This window comes from Adiantum capillus-veneris, chromosome 15 (genome assembly GCF_014529385.1).
Source record: "Adiantum capillus-veneris isolate H3 chromosome 15, ASM1452938v2, whole genome shotgun sequence".
Lineage (NCBI taxonomy): Eukaryota > Viridiplantae > Streptophyta > Polypodiopsida > Polypodiales > Pteridaceae > Adiantum > Adiantum capillus-veneris.
Genome location: NC_140945.1, coordinates 22068255 through 22088108, shown reverse-complemented (window position 1 = coordinate 22088108; position 19854 = coordinate 22068255). Strand labels below are relative to the sequence as shown.

The following is a 19854-nucleotide window of genomic DNA, read 5'->3' as shown; positions in this document are numbered from 1 at the left end:
AACGGACATAAAGAAAATGGAGGCTATCATCACAAAGCTCATGCTCATTTCACTAATATTTCAAGCTATGATGGTGATATACACCCTACTTCTATACAACTTTTTTCTGCAAGCTTCAGCTCCTCTAAGCCACATCACAACTCTTCTATTTGGTATCTAGACACTGGAGCTACACATCACATGACATATCATTTTGATTGGCTTGCACACTACACTCCTCTTCAACACCCACTTGAAGTCCTCATGGGGGATAGCAACATTCAACATGCTAAAGGATATGGCACTGTTGCCATTACCCTACCAAATGGCACTATAGCTCACTTAGACAAGGTATACTATGTACTTGGTCTAAAGCAAAATCTGATCTCAGTAGGAGAGCTCACCTCAAAGGGCATTACAGTTTCTTTCACGCATGATAAGTGCATCCTGCATACAATTGACACAAATCACAAGCCTTTCTCTATATCTTGCCCCAAGGAAGGAAGCTTGTATCCTCTCGGCTCTAGCAAATTCCAAGCCAAAGCACTTTCAATAGTCATCAATTCTCCTAACCAAGAGGAGACACTTACTTGGCACTATAGGCTAGGTCATGTCTCGCAACAAGTGCTCAAAGATATGCAGCAGAAGGAGCTAGTGGTAGGTTTTCCAACCACAATTACACCAATTATATTTTGTGAAGCATGTGTCAAGTTTCCAAGGTCAAAGTCCCATACAACTCAACCTCTTGAGCTTATCCACTCGGATTTGTGCGGCCCAATGCAGACACAATCACTCATTGGCAATAAATACTTCCTAATCTTCATCGAAGACTATACAAGGTACACTCATGTCTACTTCTTCGCAGATAAAGCTGCAACATTTATCAAATTTCAGGCTTTCAAAGCTATGGTGGAGACACAACTGGATCGCAAAATCAAGGCACTAAGGATAGACAATGGTGGGGAATACAAAAGCAATGAGTTTTAACAATATTGTGTATCAAATGGCATTCGACGGGAATTTACAATTCCGGATCACCCTCAACAAAATGGAGTCGATCGCTGAGCGCAAGAATCACACTTTAGTCGAAGCTGCTCGCTCTATGCTAGCCCTCGCTCCGCTTCCTATTTCTTTCTGGGAAGAAGCCATAGCTACCGCAACCTACATTCAGAATCGAGTCCTCTCATCAGTCAATCCACACAAAACTGCTTACCAACTGTGGTTCAACCACCCGCCCAACATAACCCATCTCAAGATCTTTGGTTCCCCGGCATATCTTCTGCTCACCAGTCCTCAACCCAAATTTTCTCCTAAGAGCATCCACACTATCTTCTGCGGATACGGCGACACTCATGGCGTTAAGGCATATCGTCTTTACGACTCAAAAACAAATAAGTTTTTGTTCTCAAGGTCAGTAATATTCTGTGAATTTCTTCTCTTTAATCATCCTCGAGATGCTCAACCCTCATCGACCACTGAGCCCCTTTTACCTACCCCATATACAATACCCGGCAAGTACCCTACGGTTACTAAGCTTACCAAATCAATGAACCATGGTGTGATACACCCTTGCACACATTAATTCAATCAAATAAGGCCACAAGCTTAAAATCGCAAGCTGCCAATGCTGACAGCTTGCACATAATAAACCAACGCCAGCCCTCAACCCATTCTGTAGCACTACCTACTCCTCATCAACTTTCACCTATTCTTGGCATACACACACATTGTTTCCCTCTCTCAAGCACACTCCAAGAAGGCCACACACACACACCATTTCATCCCTCTGCCTCAAGACATTCCTCTACTCATAAGCTCCAATTCTCAAACTCCATAGCACCATCTCCTGCTCCAAGCAACATCAGCCTCTTACCTCAATCAAAAACATCCCCAAATAGCTCTCATTTCAGCCCCTTAGCTTATCATTCATCTCCTCTAAGCATGGCACACTCACCTATTGTTGTATCATCCTCCTTCTCCACCCCGCCTACTTCTACTACTCGTAGAAACACCATCAATCCCATCACCATTTCCTCTTCATCCTTAGATCTCAAGGCATCTAATCAACACTCTAATCGACCCTCCGGATCAGCCCCAATGGATGATGAAGGGATCTCGCCTCCCCTTCGCCCTCGACACCGCTCTCTCGAAGCCATCTACGAAGCAACATCATTCGCTTCATTCTTGCTTCAAGAAGAAGAAGACCTCTCCATCAACATCCCCAACCCGCTCGAAGAGAATACACTCTCAGTCGAAGACGCCATTGCCTCTCCCGAAGGCGAACAATGGATTGAATCCATGAAGGAAGAGCTTCAAGCACATGAAGAAGCTCAAACTTGGACTATCACGCCAAGGCCCGACGACGCCAATGTCATCGGTTGCCTATGGATTCTCAAGAAGAAGCATCGCCCCAACGGTTCTGTCGAACGCTACAAAGCAAGGCTTGTCGCGAAGGGCTATACGTAACAACATGGTACAGATTTCACTGATACTTACTCTCCTGTCATGGGTATCACCTCATTTCGCATACTTGTTGCATTATCCGCTTTCTTTGACATTCCTCTTCATCACATTGACATTCGCACTGCCTTTCTACATGGATGGCTAGATGAAGTCATTTATATAGCTCAACCGCCCTACTTCTATTGTGATGATCCCACTATCTATGTATGCAAGCTACATAAGCCTATATACAATCTCAAGCAATCTGCACGACAATGGTTCAAGTGCCTGCATGCTTTTCTTATCAAATGGGGATGGGTTCAATGCACTTCTGACCCGAACTTATTCTATCACACTCTCTTCCATGGATGGGCAATCATTGGTGTCTATGTCGATGATATTCCTATCATTGCTAGTGATGAGACATATGTCTCACATGTTGTGGAAATGTTCAAGGAGAATTTCCAATTCATGACAACGGCCCTATGACCTACTTCTTGGGCATAGAGGTCAACAGGGATCCAAATGGAAGATTTGTCAAGCTTTCTTAGCGGAAATACATTGAAGACATATTGGGTGAGTATGGTCTTCTCTCTTCTAGTGCACGACTATCTCCACCACTACTTGTCAAACATAAATTATTCACTTCTATGCCACCATATGATGATGATACTTATTCTATGTCAAGCTTTCCCTATGCTCGCTTAATCGGCCAGCAAAGGTATCTCATATCATGCACAAGACTTGACATTAGCTTTACAGGTCATGTATTATCTCGCCATATGAAGGCACCCAAATGACATTGTCTCGCTGCCAAGAGATCATTGCGCTACTTACACCACACTCGCCATCATTCTCTCACGTATTATAGTCAGAACCACTCATCACCACTGCAAATCAAAGGTTTTGTTGATGCCGACTGGGCCGCCCAAGACCCGAATATGCATAGCATCTCTGGGCATGTATTTCTTCTTGTAGGAGGTGCTATTTCTTGGCAAAGCAAGCGCGAGACATCACTTGCTCTATCATTTGCCAAGGCAGAGTATATAGCAGCATCCCTTGCTTCTCGTGAAGCATTGTGGCTTCACCAACTCCTAGAAGAACTGCCAATTCCATGTGCCACTCCGCCAATCATTCTACATTGCGACAATCAGTCAGCAATTGCAATGGCAAAGAGTCCCCAGCGTACCGAGCGCACAAAGCATATCAAGCTCGCGTATCACTTCATCAAGGAGCTAGTAGAAGACAACTTCATCCACCTCAAATACATCTCTACCACAGAGAATGTTGCCGATTTCCTTACCAAGGCAGTTCCTCCTGAAAAACACATTCTTTGCTCAGCAAGAGCCGGTTTGGAAGCTCCCTAGCTTCATCTTCAACAACACTCATTGTATTTTGACATGGTTTTATTTTGTATTCGCATTTGAGGGGGGATCTCCTCACAAATGCTCTATGCTTTTTGTTATGATTTCGGTTTGAGGGGGGATGTGGAAAGTGCAATGCACTTTACACCTAAGCTGGAGTTCAAACCTCACCACAGATACCTTATCCCTTCAACGGCTAGATTGCTTATCCAAGCCTATAAAAGGAACTCCCCTTTATATTGTTCCCAAGCAGTTGTTGTATGCAATTTGAATTCGAATTTCCCCCTCTACTTGGTGTCAGCTCCCCCTTCCCTTCTCTGTCACATCTATCTCTCTTCTCTACCTCCATCTCTCTGTCTACTCTCTCCTTCTCTCCTCTCTCACTCTATCTTCTATATAGTACTCAAGTTCACAGAACGGCATCTGCAGGTTGAAAGCATGGAAAAACTGGCTGCCCCAGTCAAACGCGCATAAAATTCGCTTATCACCTACACTTTCACAAGGTAACAGTGGGGGTTTGAGAACTGCGGGTGATTTCTTTCCCCCCCAGGTAATTTGACCGCTTTATAGTAGGGTTAATTTTAGGAAAAATTACCAAAATACCCCTCTAATTTGTGGAAATTCCCAATATACCCCTCAAATTTCAAAACTTCTCAAAATACCCTTGTATCTATTTTCGTTGGATTCTTCAAGATTTTCTAATCTTTATTCTTGTTTGACAGTTGAGATCGGCTTTTGAGTGCTTCGCATGTAATTTGTCCCCAACTACCTCGCAAAAAAAAGCAAAATAAGTCTAAAAATAATGAAGCAATTCATCTCCAAAGCCTACATAACCAACTCAGATTTTAGTTTTAGCATCCTGTATGGTAGACAATCACTCTTCTTATGAAAAGCTACAAATTTCTTTGTTTTTGGAGAAATTTACTCTCACAACTAGGGGTATTTTGGGAATTTTGGAAAATTCGAAGGGCATTTTGGGAATTTATGACAAATTATGGGGGTACTTTGGGAATTTAAGAAATTTGAGGGGTATTTTGGGAATTTCCACAAATTAGAGGGGTATTTTGATAATTTTCCCTTAATTTTACCCCACTACCCCCAATCCCCCTGGGCGCGACTCAGCTCTTAGAGTGCTCGGAAAAAAGTGATAGGCCTAGTGCAAAAAGCTACTCAATTATAGTTTGTTCTAGGTCTCTCTAATCTCTCCAATCTCTCTCGCGCTGTTTCTTAACCGTGTGGAGCATATTCATGTGCAGGGATCATCACTAGACGTACAGGAGTCAGATTCTGAGCATGGATCGATCCAGTGTCAACAACGGCCTGACGAATAAAACGCAGATTAATCAGAATGATACTAATCAGAATGGAGGTCTAATTAACGCTGATCAAGACATATCTCTAATTAATAATGCAGTACCTGCATCGAGCTTGATGGAGGATCAGTTGCTGCGTGACGAGGCTCCGGCTATTCACAGCTTCAGTTGTACAACTCAATTAGATGATCACGATGAAGTTCTTACTGAGGGCGACCTACATATACTTTTTGGAAATTTGCCGGGGTTACAGGACGATTATATTCAGCAGCTGCCTCAATCAACACAGGACTATGCCGCATTAACGCAGTATCCATACCATGACCAGAACCTTGATCGGCTTCGAGTTAGTGATGATCTAGCGCCGAGATTAACGCACTACCCAGATTTTGACTTACATAATCAATATTATGCAAATGGTATTGATCTGCAGGGGTCATATAATTACGAGCATCAGCTGCATCAGCTTGGAAGTGTTGTCGGATTACCAGATGAGCTTGAGGTGCAGGCTGATCAGTATGGGGGCACCGTAGCCGGATTAATTTCTCAATACCCCCCAGACCTGGCGCAGATGAGCAGTACAAATTATCCTGAGCAGCACCTGCCTGAGCTCGAAATTAGTGTAGCCCAATATTCAACGCACTCCCCAGACTCGAATCACGTTTATCCAGTTCATCATGCAAATGCTAATCTGCTGCAGGGTGCAGATCACCAGCAACTCCTGGTGCCTCAGATTGGAGCTAGTGCAGTAGCCGAATTAAGGCATGATCATTATACCATGAATGCTGATCATTTACAGGGGCTACAGGATCAACAGGCGCTGCATTGTGGACACGTCATTGTGGACACGTCATTGGGGCAGAAGTCGCATGATGATTATGATGATGCGGATGAAGAGGGGAAAGGACGGAAGCGCGCAAGTTTGCAGACATAGAGAATATGCATGATGTGGGACAGATTAATGTGGAGAATGCAGCTACCCGCCCTGCTAATTTCAATCCAAATGAATATGGCGTGGTGAATAGTGTCGATGGGCTCATTAGTAATGAAATTTCAAACCAGCTCTGGCCTGCAGCATCATCCAGCTTCAGCGCCAGGTTTGCAGACATGCCAAGTTTGCGCCAAGTTTACAGACATTCAGACGCGTACGGTCCGCTGCAGCCTCTGGATGTGCATGTGGCCAGTGATCGCATATATTCTGTAAGACCTGATCACATGCAGGCACAGGTCAGAAAATATCATTATAAGGCTCGCTAAAATTGTCAACGATGATAATAGTAGTAATAATTTGAATCAGCCAATCCGCTTGCAGGCCGAGACCCTGACCTCGTTTTTCGATCAGAATTTTCAAATGGGAAAACAAATTCCCACGGTAATTAAGCTCGATTAGGCAATTTAACTACAGGATCAGCTCCTGCCGTAATTAAACGCTCATGATAGAAAGATTAAGCATAACCTTTGGCTGATGGATAATGTATTGCATGACGTATAACTTGTATGTGGGCATTTTGTGTTCCAGGTGCCAGTTGCTGTCGGCGACAACGTTGAGCCTAATGCCAACAAAATTGAGGCGTCGGAGGAGGAGGAATTACCAGCTGCTGGCGAAAGTTCGCGATTGACTGCCCCACCTCTCGCCGTCGAATCAATTGCCATTCCTGCCGCAAGAACCGGGGAGAAGAAGCGGCGCTTGGCGGGAGTACATCGGTAACTTATAATATTGTTCTGGGCTCGACCGAATTCATTAATCCTTACTAAACAGTTCGTTTTCGTCTTCCATTTTGCAGGCAGCCCTTGACAGAAAGATTTGAAGCCTCCCTGTGGGTGCCGAAGGAGCTGCTACAAAACTACTCGCCTGATGAGGAAGATGCAGCACAAGCAGCTGGCCCCGAGATTACCAACAGCAACAGCGAAAGCATTAGCAAGGAGTCGAAGAAGACGAAGAAGGGCAAACAAAGTAATTAACACTATCCTAAGTATTGCCTCCCATTAAATTATTGGCCCTATATTACACCTAATTTTTGTGCCTTTTGCTTGTCCTACTAATCTGCTCCTCGGCTGTCGGTGATCAATTTCAACCTCCTCACGCTCATGCATCAGTTTACCTGGGTATGAGGCACTTTCAACTTCTTGCACGCTTCTCTAAATAATATATAAAGACTGCAAACAAACTAAATATGTTGTTTTTTTAAATATAGGCATCTTTGACACAGAAGATGAAGCAGCTCGAGCCCATGACCGTGCTGTACTCAAATTTTATGAAGGCAAAGCCGCCAAACAAACTAAATTACTTAATTTTAAGGTAACAATGTATGCTATTTCTACGGAAACAAAGTGTCAGTAGCAAGCCCTCTCACATGTGTCCACGCAGGCCTCAGAATACGACAACGAGCTGGAGCTAAGGCGTACAATGGATCCAAACAAGTTTGTGGCGCACATAAGAAGGTAAGCCTTAATTCGGGTCTGCAATAAAAGTTTTTCTTTTCCTTAGAATAAAAGATGTTTTTGAGAGACCAATGACGATTTTGTTGTGTTTTCAACATGTTTTTAGGAGGAGTTCTCACTTTGCAAAAGGCACCTCCAAATGTCGTGGAGTATCTAGGTTGGATGTTTAACTTCATTTTGTAATGGTCAAAAATACTTAAATACTAATAGTGGGACAAGATTTCAATATCTCAAATAGTCGGTGTTCATGTCTATTCTGCTCGTTTGGGTGTGTCTGTGAGTATGAGAAGAGAGAGAGAAAAGGGGGGGGGGGGGGGGGGGGGGTTGTTAAATGTATTCAATGATCTTGTTGTATGTTTTAGTTGAACATGTCTTGTTTTGAGGACGAAGTATAGAGCATATAAACTTGATCACATAACTCATACACACACTCAAATGATTCCTTAGGTGAAATTTTCTACCAGCAAAGTAGACATGGATAATAGGTATTATGCAACCACACACTACCACTTACTCTACCATGGGTCGGGACAAAGGAGGTAAGGAGTGGCGCATCACCACCCATCTGAAAAGGGATAGAGGGTTCACAAGGCATCATCACACTATGTATCATACAAGGATAACACCTCAATGCCTTACTATGTAGCACTTTCCTCTTTTCCCACCCTAGCTCAACCACCGCTAGGGTTCATGGCTTGCACCCTAAGCACAAACTGTTGTGTTGTGGCACATTTACAATGTGAAATTTAAATTTTCCCCTCACTTTCTATGCATTTTTTTTATTCGGGACCAAATTCTACAGTGTACATAGTGTCATATATGTGAAAATGGTTGCCATGGTTGTAGTCGTCTACCTGCCTTACTAGGGAGGCAAGGCCCCTTGGTCGACATGGCATTGATGCGTGTTTTAGCACTTCAAAAATTTCCTAACTTTCTTTCAAAATGTATAAATGTCAAATGTTTTGAAGTGGCATGCTCGTCTTACCTAGAAAGTCCATTATAGCAATGTCGACCAAAAATAATAGGTTTCATGTGTAGCCATAAAAGGTCTATCCAAAGTGATTGACAAGTTCAAAATAGAGGTTCATCATGTAATTTGAGTCCAAGCAAACATTTCCACAAATTTTCAGATTTTTCCTACTTTGTTTGGGCTTGTTACATAGATTAGAAAGGACATCCTTTTGGGCTAAAAATATCCATAATATGGTCGAAAATAGCCACAAACAGCTAGGGGAGGTTTTTGTAGAGCAAAAAATGAGCTATTTTGGACATTTAATGAGGGAGATACAAGAATTCTAGTAGGAGGTGTTAGTACGTTAGTCACATTCTGTTTCCACCCCATGTTCAAGATTGTGATCGAGGCCACCATTTAGGGCCTATCTAATGAGGTGTTAAGGTCTCAACAACAAGGAATTGAAGTGTAGAGTTAGGATTTTTAATATAGACAAATAGTACTGTAATTCTACAATTGGGAGCGACGCTACACCAAATCATGATACACAAAAGAGTTTTTTGTTGATCTTGGCCATTCAATGAGACTGTGATCGCTAGAATTCAGCTCTTTCGGAGCGTGAATCTTATTCTTCAAAGACTATAGGATTCGCTTGACTTTGCTCCGAACTTCACAGTCTGAAGCCTGTGCTTTCCTAGCCACTGTGTACTTCTTTACAACACATCATCCACTCTCCAATGACCAATTTGGTAGTTCTTTATCAAGCTCCGGTACCACTGATAGCCGTTTTTTGGCTTCCTCTAATTGCTATAGTGAGCTACCTCACCCTATCATAGGTGTGTGTGAGTTAGGAGACTTTCTCCATATCTCCTTAAAAACTTCAGCTATCTAGCAATCGGGCTAGTTGAACCAAAATAATAAATAAAAATAAAAAATAAAAATATAGTACGGTCCATTTGTGTGTAAGTATTTCATTGTATATAAAACCTAAATATTTAAATTTTTTATTATATTTATTTAAATATTTTTGCCTATGTGTGTGTTATTTACCTAAGTATGCTATGTACATTTACTCACCATTATCGTAATATTTCTTACCATGTATTCTATAAAAAATCATTTCATGAAAGCTTTTTTTATTTTTAGTGTAAATCCATCCAAGGAAAAACCTCAAAAAAATACCTTTCACCATTAGTCATTGCCTTTCGAACTCCTATTTTCTACATTTATTTTTTCTTATCTCCTGTAAATAGATATACATCAATAAAGACAAATCAAGACCCTCCTCATTTGATTCCCTATATTTTCATATAATTATTTTTTGTATATAGAGCTAACACTATTCTAGATTCCATGAATTAATTATATATTAATCTGTATTTTTTCCAAAATATCCATATATTATATTTGTGAATAATCCACAACCATGCATGTTTTCAAGCCTGTAGAAATCTATTAGGTCATGCTCTCATGCAAAGAGGGGCTCACCTTTGGGGCCTTATGAGAATTCAACAAAAGGGGGTCCACTGAAGACTTTTTTGGGATAAAAAATATAGATTTTTGTGGGATTTTTTATATCTATCTCCACTCCAAATTTGAAGCAGTCTCTAAAAGACAAAATGTGTATCAAGAGCTGAATAATCATCTCAAAAATTTTGATAGTTTTTCGAGCTACCACCGCTGAGAGAGGAATTTTTGTGTGGACCCGAGTTTGCCCACTTTTCTCACAATGTCACAAGTCACCCGTAGTCTTCTCTCACCTCCTTTCCTACTTCCCCACACACACACATACTCATTTCTCTCTATTCCTTACTCGAACCTGCAACTTCCATGGTTTTCTCTCACTCTTTTCACCATTAGCCTCCCCTCTCACACCCGTAGCTCTCTTTCGAAGCGCTACCTACATCCACCATCTCCGGTCATATCCATATCTCTCTCTATTAATCCAATATTACAATTTTACTCTACCCCAAGAATGCATAAAAAATCCACAACCTAACCGTACTTACTTCTTGCAAAATAGGGGTTTTTTAATTAACAAAACTCTCATTCTCTTTGTGGTGATTCGACTATGGTAGCGCCGTGAAAAGAAGAAGGAGGAGAGTGGCGTTCAATTTTGACAATCTACGCAATGATGAGTCCAAGATTCCTCAAGGATTCACCATCTCAAGGGTACACCCATCTCATCCACCCCTCTTTTCTCATCCTTAAAGTTGTTCTACCCGTTGTAACTATATTGCTAACTTTTTCTAGTGATTACTGACATTAACTGCTAACCCTTTCTTGTAAATTGCACCCACTCTACTCTATCTTGGAGTAGGAAAACTCACACAAAAATCACTTACCTCTCTAGAATCTTCTCTATTTTACCTCAATAATTCTCTCCTCTTGAGCCCACATCCATGTGACTCGAGAGACAAGAGAGTCCCACTCTCATAAGAACATATAAAAAATTTCATAAACAGGGTTTTCTATGTAAATGTTAATCAAGAGATAATCCTAATAAGGCCTCCTGTCACCTATAAATAGAACCCTTTTCCCTTTGTAAATGGGCGATCTTTGCACTTTTGCTCACTATTTGAGCGTACCATTCTCCATCTTAGTTGTAGGTAGAGAGAGTGAGCTCTCTATACACCATTACTTGTGGTGTATAAGAAAGCTTCTTTGAGCTAGTTGTAGCATTGTAAGGGAGTGAGTGATTCCTAACTTCCAATGAAAGTTTTACCTACTCTTGCACATCAATTGAATTAATAAGTTGGGTACAACCACGGTTCAAATCTCTTTTGAGTCTCTCCAACTCACGCTTGGCAATCTCCTCTTGTTTGATTTAAGGTGGCACGTTTTCATTTTGAGATTATTTTGTAGTAATAGTTTGTATGTGACTCGAGCTCTTGGGTTTGTTTTGTTGCTTGCGAAAAGATTATAAGAGGGTTGTATGGTAAGAGGGTTCCCATAACCCTAAGATAGTTTGTAGATCGCAGAATCATCAAGCTTAATTATGCCTCTTGACTCTCCTGCAAGCTGTTTATACACCCACATCAATCATTTAAATTGAAGCTTAATTCTTGCAGAAATCTCTCTCTTTGTCTAGGTGTTTGGTGTGTGTATTTTTAGCATTGGTATTAGTGTTAGTATACCCTTCATTCTCACTTGTATTGTTCATGGATTCTCCTCTTTGGCGTCCTAGTTCTCTTCACTTGCTGTTGGTTGTTGGGTTTGTTGTGGTTTCTCTTGTTTGTGGTTACCCAAGCCCCAATTGAGAAACATGGGAGCCTTGAGGTGTGTTTAGAGGTTGCCTCTTTTGTTGCCCGCCCTGGACCGCCTCACCACTTTGGGTGCGGGGTGTTTATATGCCTTTCTAGGCCACATGAAAATGTTAGAAATAATTATATATACTTTACTAAAGGCTTATAATACATTATATTCTTCACTCAAACCACTTTTTATTCTATGTGCTATGTAGGATCCATCTATTAGTTGATACTATACGTTAAGGTGTAAATTGTAATATGGTCTCACTTGGAGGTAGTGAAAAGGGTTGTTCTCCTTGCAATGTTGAGTTAGCTATTTTAGACCTTTCAAGAGCTTGAGGTTGAGCCTTTGCCCTGTACATTTTGTCTTTTTGGGATTAAATAAAAGAATTGTTCTATGAGTAGCAGAGTAGAGAAACTAATTATTGAAGTATATTGGGCATATTTTACTTTCGTCTTAGATTGTGTTCAGCTTCTTGATCTAATTGGATGGTTTACAAAGATTTACATTCTTTCTTATAGCGTTACAAACTCATAGATATTTCATTTGGATGAATTAAAGAAATGAATATTTTGAGTGATGTAATTAATTCTTGGTCCCTTTGCAAATGACGTCGGGATTAAAAATAAAAACATCTTGTTAGTTTGTGGTCTAATTCTTTAGCATGTAGGATTGTTTGTAGCAAGTTAAATTGTCCCTTTCAATGTGAAAAACTTGAAGATGTTTCATTTGGATATAGTAAATACACACGCAATTTGAGCAATTTAAGGCATTTTTGCAAAAACATTTTAAGGCACAAAATTTCTCCTCTTTCAGGTAAGTAATGGGCATGGTACCTTGTGACAGAAAACAATCTAAAGCCCCAAACATTGGAGGTTCCACATCATGTATTGTCAATGGAAGCAAGGATCATGAAATACTTAGTCTCTTTACAACTAGATATCTTAAGAAAGAAAGGCCAAGATATGTGTGCATTTGCAATGTAAATGGATCTCTACAAGCTATTCTTATAGAGACCTATAATCTCAAGAAGAAACGTGAGGTTAAAAATCATCTCACATGTTTTCAACTTAAGGATGAAGCTGAGGAATGTGGATATGAGTGCACTCAAAGAACGAATGAGTAAAGTTGGGCATGAGCATCTAGAGCACAATGAAAAGCTATGTAAGTGAGACAAAGAATGAATATATAGCCAAATTGTGAGTTGGTATAAGTAATGGGAACTTGATGTGAAACTTGCCTAGAAGGCAAGCCATAATTCATGTAGGGCTCCCTAATTCTTGTCAAATGAAAATTAAGTAAAACAAATGAGAAAAATAATTGGATGTTGTCACCTTAGAGAAAGGTAAAAAATATATTAATATGGAGTTTCTTGGAGAACAAACAAAACAAAAGGTTAAAAGCTCCAACTTTCTTCGCTATACAAAAATAAGGGGAAACTCTAATGGTAGAAAAAGCTTACATTTTTGGTGAACTCTTGCAAGAAATTGGAGGTAAGTTTACCTCCACTCAAAGAAGAGGCAAGGAGAAACTGAGCAAAAGCTTTAGATGGCGATGGAGACTTGAGGCGTCATCGACATCAATGAAACCCCTCCTTCAAATCCTATCCCTGAGGCACAGGAGAAGAATGTACCCATTTCATGTTGTGCACATGATAAAGTTTTCTCACCTTAGTGGTTAGATCAAAGTGTACCAATAACTCCCTCTTCTAGCTGTGACAAGTCTAACAAGTCATTGAAGTGGCTATTGAAGACTTTGCAAGGTAGTATCTTTAGATTTACACTAGATTGGCATGCTCCTTATACAACACAATGTTCTCAACAATGTCAAATTACTATGAGAGATGGGACGAAGGAAAAATATCCTTTGAAAATTCAAGAGGCGCTTTTAGAACAAAACTAAAAGTTGGTCATGTAGAAAGAGCTTGACACATCAAGAAGATCAATACTTGGGAGTTGGCTCCTCTGCCTATCAAACGAAAGGTGACTCGTTTTAACAGGGTCTACAAGACCAAGTACAAATTCTTATGCTTCTTTAAATAAGCACAAGGCATGACTCACTACCAAGGTCTTCTTTCATAGACATGGTGTGGATTACAACAAGATATTTGCACAAGGTTGTAAGAATAATGACCATTCAAAACGTTCTTGCACTTGCTACCTTGTTTGAAGCTTCTTCATGTAGGAAGAACATCATCCTTGACCTCGCTTGAAAGAATCAATTCATAATATCAATTCTACATTCTTTTAAGGTTTTTGGAGCCTCTTCCTTGGATTTAATAATTATCCACCATAATAGAGCTATATCCGAGAGGTACATAGAAACATGGAAAAGCTTTGAAGATTCCATAAATTTCTCATCAATATTAGCATCAAATTGAAGGATTAGAGTAAAAACCTTATATGGATTGAAAACATTTCCATCATAGGAGAGAAAGGTTATGCTCTTTCCTTTTTTTTTTTGAGCTTTTTCAAGTGGTAAGCTGTTTTCCAAGTAACATGAGAACAATGATTTTCTTTGTGCTTATGCTTCTTCAAACATTATGAGGGAGGATTGATGACTCTCCTTATCCTCTATGTGGAAGATCTTGTGATTACAGCTAACCATGTTGAAGACATCAAGAGTAATATGGAGATCTTGGCTAAGGAGTTTGAGATGATATATAGATGTTCTCTTGCTTCACTACTCTCCAGGATTGGAGATATAAAATACAAAGGGGGATTCTTTCTCTCATCAATGCTATTTCCAAGATATGCTGAAACTATTTGGTATGAATGAGTGTAAGCTTATCTCATCTTCTAGGATCCCAACTAGAAGCTATCACAATATGACCCCTCAAATGGGGGTCATATGTAGTAGATGCTACAAGTTCCTAGAAACTGGTTGGTTCTCTTATTTAGGTACTCAATAGCCAATTTGATGTACCTATTCTCTCGACTGGAGTTTTTAGCTCATTCATGCAAAGAATCACCAAGCCAAATAGGAAGCAAGGTCCTGGGGCTTTGCTATATTTAAAGCAATCAAATTCAATAATTATTTTCTATGTTGCCTGAGGTGAAACCTCCAAGACTGTTCTTTGAGGATTGAGTGATTTAGACTAGGGGGGAGAAATTTTATTTGATTTCTACAATGGTCAAGGGAAAAGATCCTTTGACAATTAAGGAGGGGGTTTCACAACCAAAGTGAAAGTTTTCCATGTAGAAGGAGCTTGACTACATCAATTAAGAAGATTAATACATGGGAGTTGTCTCTTTTGCCTACTAAACAAAAGGTGTTTGGTGTCGAATAGGTGTACAATTATACCAAGTACAAATTTGATGGTTCTTTGAATAAGCACAAGGCACGACTCGCTACCAAGTGCTTTTGTCATAGACATGGTGTCGACAACGGCAAGACCTTTGTACATGGATTGTTACAATGATGACCATTGGAACAGAAATGTACTTGCTACCTTGTTTGAGGCTTCTTCATGTAGTACGAACATCGTGCCTGACCTCACTTGAAAGAAAACGCTTCATAATATCAATTCTACATTCTTTCATGGTTTTTGCCCTTGTATTTGGACATATCTTTCCTTAGAGAGCTATATTCTAGAGATATATAGACACATGGCAAAGCTCTGAAGATTCCATAAATTTTTCACCATCAATATCAACATCAAATTGAGGGATGAGACTAAAAACCTTATCTGTATTGCAAAAACTTCCATCATAGGAGGGAAAGATTATGCTCTTTCCTTTCCAAGCAACATGAGAGAAATAGTTCTTTTTGTGCTTATGCTTATAAACATTTTTGTCTCCTCAAAGATGATTCGCCTTTGGAATCCTTTCAATTTGAAGATGAGGCTCAATTACCTTGGTGACTTTCAACTGTAACCAATCCATTTTCCTTTTTTGTAATCTATGTCAACCAACCTCAACCTCAGTTTTAGAGGCATTTTGAAATAATTTAATCCCATCTTGGTTCCATAAATTATTTTGGAGTCCATAATGGTTTGCTTAAGCTTTTTGTGTCATCACTCTTTTGCCCCAAGTAGGCTATTTGCTATTCAATAAGGGAGATGCATACATTTTATTGCAGATGGCAGAGGTTGTATGCAAACCTCTGAGGTTATTTATGCCCCAAAGTGTGTTTTTTAATTTGACTTATGTTAAGGCACAAGGAATGAAAGCTAGGCATGCAGGTCCGTTATTCTAGATCAAGACTCCAACAAGCAGATCAGAGGGGGAACCATATTGGAGAATGCTCTCCAGGGGCTCCATGCTCATTCTTTAGTGACTAGCCTACACTTTGAGAGGTGATTCATTACATTACATGTTTGGAAATTTAAATTCCTTTTGTAAAAAAATAATTGGAGGCTTACCAGATGTTGGAAGTAAGCAGGAAAAAAATACTTGTATTTATGGGAAGCAACATAAAGAGGCTATTTAGAATCACTCTATGCTTTGAGCTGCTATGGTTTTGGAGTTGGTTCACATCAGCCTTTGAGGACCTATGCAAAAGCCATCCTTGACGGGAAGCTCTTTACTTCATGTTGTTGGTAAATGATCTTAGTCGCTTGACTTGGGTATATTTCTGTAGCACAAGCAGAGGCGCACAATTAATCTTTTAAAGAGTTGGTGTGATCTTGTGGAGAAGAAGACCAATGAAGCGTTGAAAAGAATTCAACTAGACAAAGAGTGTAAATTTACCCTTAAAGAGTTCATCAACTTTGTTGTGCACCATGGAATCAAGTGGGACATTGCAAATACAAAATCTCCCTCATAGAATGGGGGTGTCGATAGGAGGAATGTGACAATGGTTGAGATGGTGCAAACCATGCTTGAGGATCAAAAAAATTTGAAGTCTTTGTGGGTGCAGGAAATTGTGATGAGAGTTTACACAAACCAATCTCCAACTCGATTTTAGATATTGGGGGGTGATTCATACATCCACAAGATTAAGAAGCTAAGGGAGAATTTTGACTGGATCAAGTCCAATCGAATGTTCCTCCTCAGCTACAATAGAAATTTTAAGGGATATCAACTATAGGATCTAATGAGGAAGGATGTTGTCACGCGAGCCTTGATTTCATCTTCCACAAGCATATTCCTTTAGTGGGGGACTTTTTTGCTAAATCTTCCATGAAAACCTTTGATTTTTTTTACTTGAAGATGTCAATGATGATGTTATTCTTGAGATCAATGAAACCCCTCCTTCAATTCCTATCCTTGAGGCACTGGAGAAGAATGCACCCATTTCATGTTGTGCACATGACTTTAGTGCAAAGGTAGATCAAAGTGTACCAATAACTCCCTCTTCTAGCTGTGACAAGTCTAAAAATTCATTGAAGTGGCTATTGGAGACTTTGCAAGGTAGTATCTTTAGATTTACACCAGATTGGCCTGATCCTGATACAACACACTATTCTCAACAATTTCAACTTAATGTGAGAGATGGGGCCAAGGAAAAAAATCCTTTGACAATACATGAGGTGTTTTTACAACAGAACTAAAAGTTGGTCATGTAGAAAGATCTTGACACATCAAGAAGATCAATACTTGGGATTTGGCTTCTCTGCCTACAAACAAAAAGGTGATTGATTTTGGATGGGTCTACAAGACCTAGTACAAATTTTAATGGTTCTTAAAATAAGTACAAGGCATGACTCACTACCAAGGGCTTCTTTCATAGACATGGTGTGGACTACCACAAGATATTTGCACAAGGTTTGTAAGAATGATGAGTATTCAAAAAATTCTTGCACTTGCTACCTTGTAAGAATGATGACCATTCAAAAAATTCTTGCACTTGCTACCTTGTTTGAGGTTCTTCAGTAGGAAGAACATATCCTTGACCTCGCTTTTTTGAATCAATTTATAATATCAATTCTATATTCTTTAAAGGTTTTTGGAGCCTCTTTCTTGGATTTAGAAACTATCCACCATTATAGAGCTATGTTCTAGAGGTACATAGAAGCATGGAAAAGCTTTGAAGATTCCATAAATTTCTCATCACCAATATTAGCATCAAATTGAAGGATGAGAGTAAAATCCTTATATGTATTCCAAATTTTTTTATCATACGAGAGAAAGGTTATGCTCTTTCCTTTTATTTGAGCTTTTTCAAGAGGTAAGCTCTTTTCCAAGCAACATGAGAACAATGATTTTCTTTGTGCTTTTGCTTATGCTTGGTTCTCTTATTTAGGTACTCAACAACCAATATGATGTAGTTAGTCTCTCGACCAGAGTTTTTAGCTCATTCATGCAAAGAATTACCAAGCCAAATATGAAGCAAGATCTTTGGGCTTTGCTATATTTAAAGCAATCAAAATCAGTAATCATTTTCTATGTTGCTAGACGTGAGACCTCCAAGACTGCTCTTTGAGGATTGACTGATTTACACTAGGGTGGAGAAATTTTATTTGATGTCTACAATGGTCAAGGGAAAAGATGCTTTGAGAATTAAGGAGGGGGTTTCAAAACCAAAGTAAAAGTTTTCCATGTAGAAGGAGCTTGACTACATCAAGAAGATCAATATGTGGGAGTTGTCTCTTCTGCCTACCAAACAAAGGGTGTTTGGTGTCGAATGGGTGTACAATTATACCAAGTACAAATATGATGGTTCTTTGAGTAAGCACAATGCACGACTTGCTACCAAGGGCTTCTGTCATAGACATGGTGTTTGTTGACCAGGAAGGGAAAACTGAGACAAGAGAGGAGAGAGGGAGAGAGAGAGAGAGAGCAAGCCGACTCCAGATATGCAAACCCCAAAGTGTGTCAACTGATCACACAAGATGAGTTTATATAGAGGGGACCAGGGTGCTATATATAGAGATACTATATATATCTCAACAGCCCCACTCAAATGAAGGTCCCTACCTGTGGATAAAAAAACCCTTGGGGGCTCAAGGGAAAAACCCACAGCTCTATATACACCCACTATTATTAAAATATTTCAAATGTATATTTACAAAGTTCAAAGGAGCTACATCACTCCATAATACACAAAAATGACCATAAAGGCTCATAAAAATTCTAATCAACACAAAGTTAAGGTTTGAATTGCAGGAGCTTTAGCGTCTTTGATTCCTCATATATGCTGTTTGATGTGGTTTGTATCCTGTTAACAATAGTAATTCAAGAAACATATCAAGACGTGAAGGTTAAAAATAATCACATCATATTGTCCTTAGAGACGGTTCCCGACATTGCTCTAGAGACGATAGAGAAATAAACGTAATGTCGATGCAGTCACATGTGCACACATGTATATACAAAGTCGTACATAAAAGCTATGAAACACTAGTAGTGCATAGTCAGAGCTGCCAAGTCCCTGATGATGAGAATGATAAGAACCATAGCACCAATGATAACGAGGGTGCAATAAGAGGATAACAACCATAGAACCAATGACGACGAGGGTGCAATGAGATGATAAAAAACATAGCACCATGACGAGACGAGGGTGCAATATGGCAATAACAACCATAGCACCAATGATGACGAGGGTTCCATATGAGATAAAAACCATAGCACCATGGCAATGAGGGTGCAATATGATGATATCAACCATAGCACCATGAGGACGAGGGAGCAAATGAGACGATAACAACCATAGCACCAATGATGGCGAGGGTGCAATATGAGATAACAACCATAGCACCATGTCAGCGAGGGTGCAATATGACAATAAGAACCATATCACCATGACGACGAGGGAGCAATGAGACGATAACAACCATAGCACCAATGATGGCGAGGGTGCAATATAAGATAACAACCATAGCACCATGTCAGCGAGGGTGCAATATGACAATAAGAACCATATCACCATGACGACGAGGGAGCAATGAGACAATAACAAACATAGTGCCATGAAATATTGAGGCCCTAATATCGATTATAAGGGTGAAATACGATGATAACAAGCATAGCATCGAGCTTGACACCATGATCCCAAGCACACATAAACTTTATCAGTAATGGGAGATAATATATCACATCATCAAGAAAATTATTAGTAAGGTCGTGACATAGAATTATCAAAATCATTAGTAAAGTCATGATCTAGAATTATCAATTGACCAAGCATAAGTGACAAACTCCACAAATGATGACTTAGCAACCAT

General features: G+C 39.8%; 1 pseudogene; it reads left to right on the top strand.

The window, feature by feature from the left end:
• The first annotated feature begins 5078 nt into the window (after positions 1 to 5078).
• On the top strand, positions 5079 to 7740 carry LOC147440381 (uncharacterized; annotated as a pseudogene).
• Positions 7741 to 19854: the final 12114 nt, after the last annotated feature.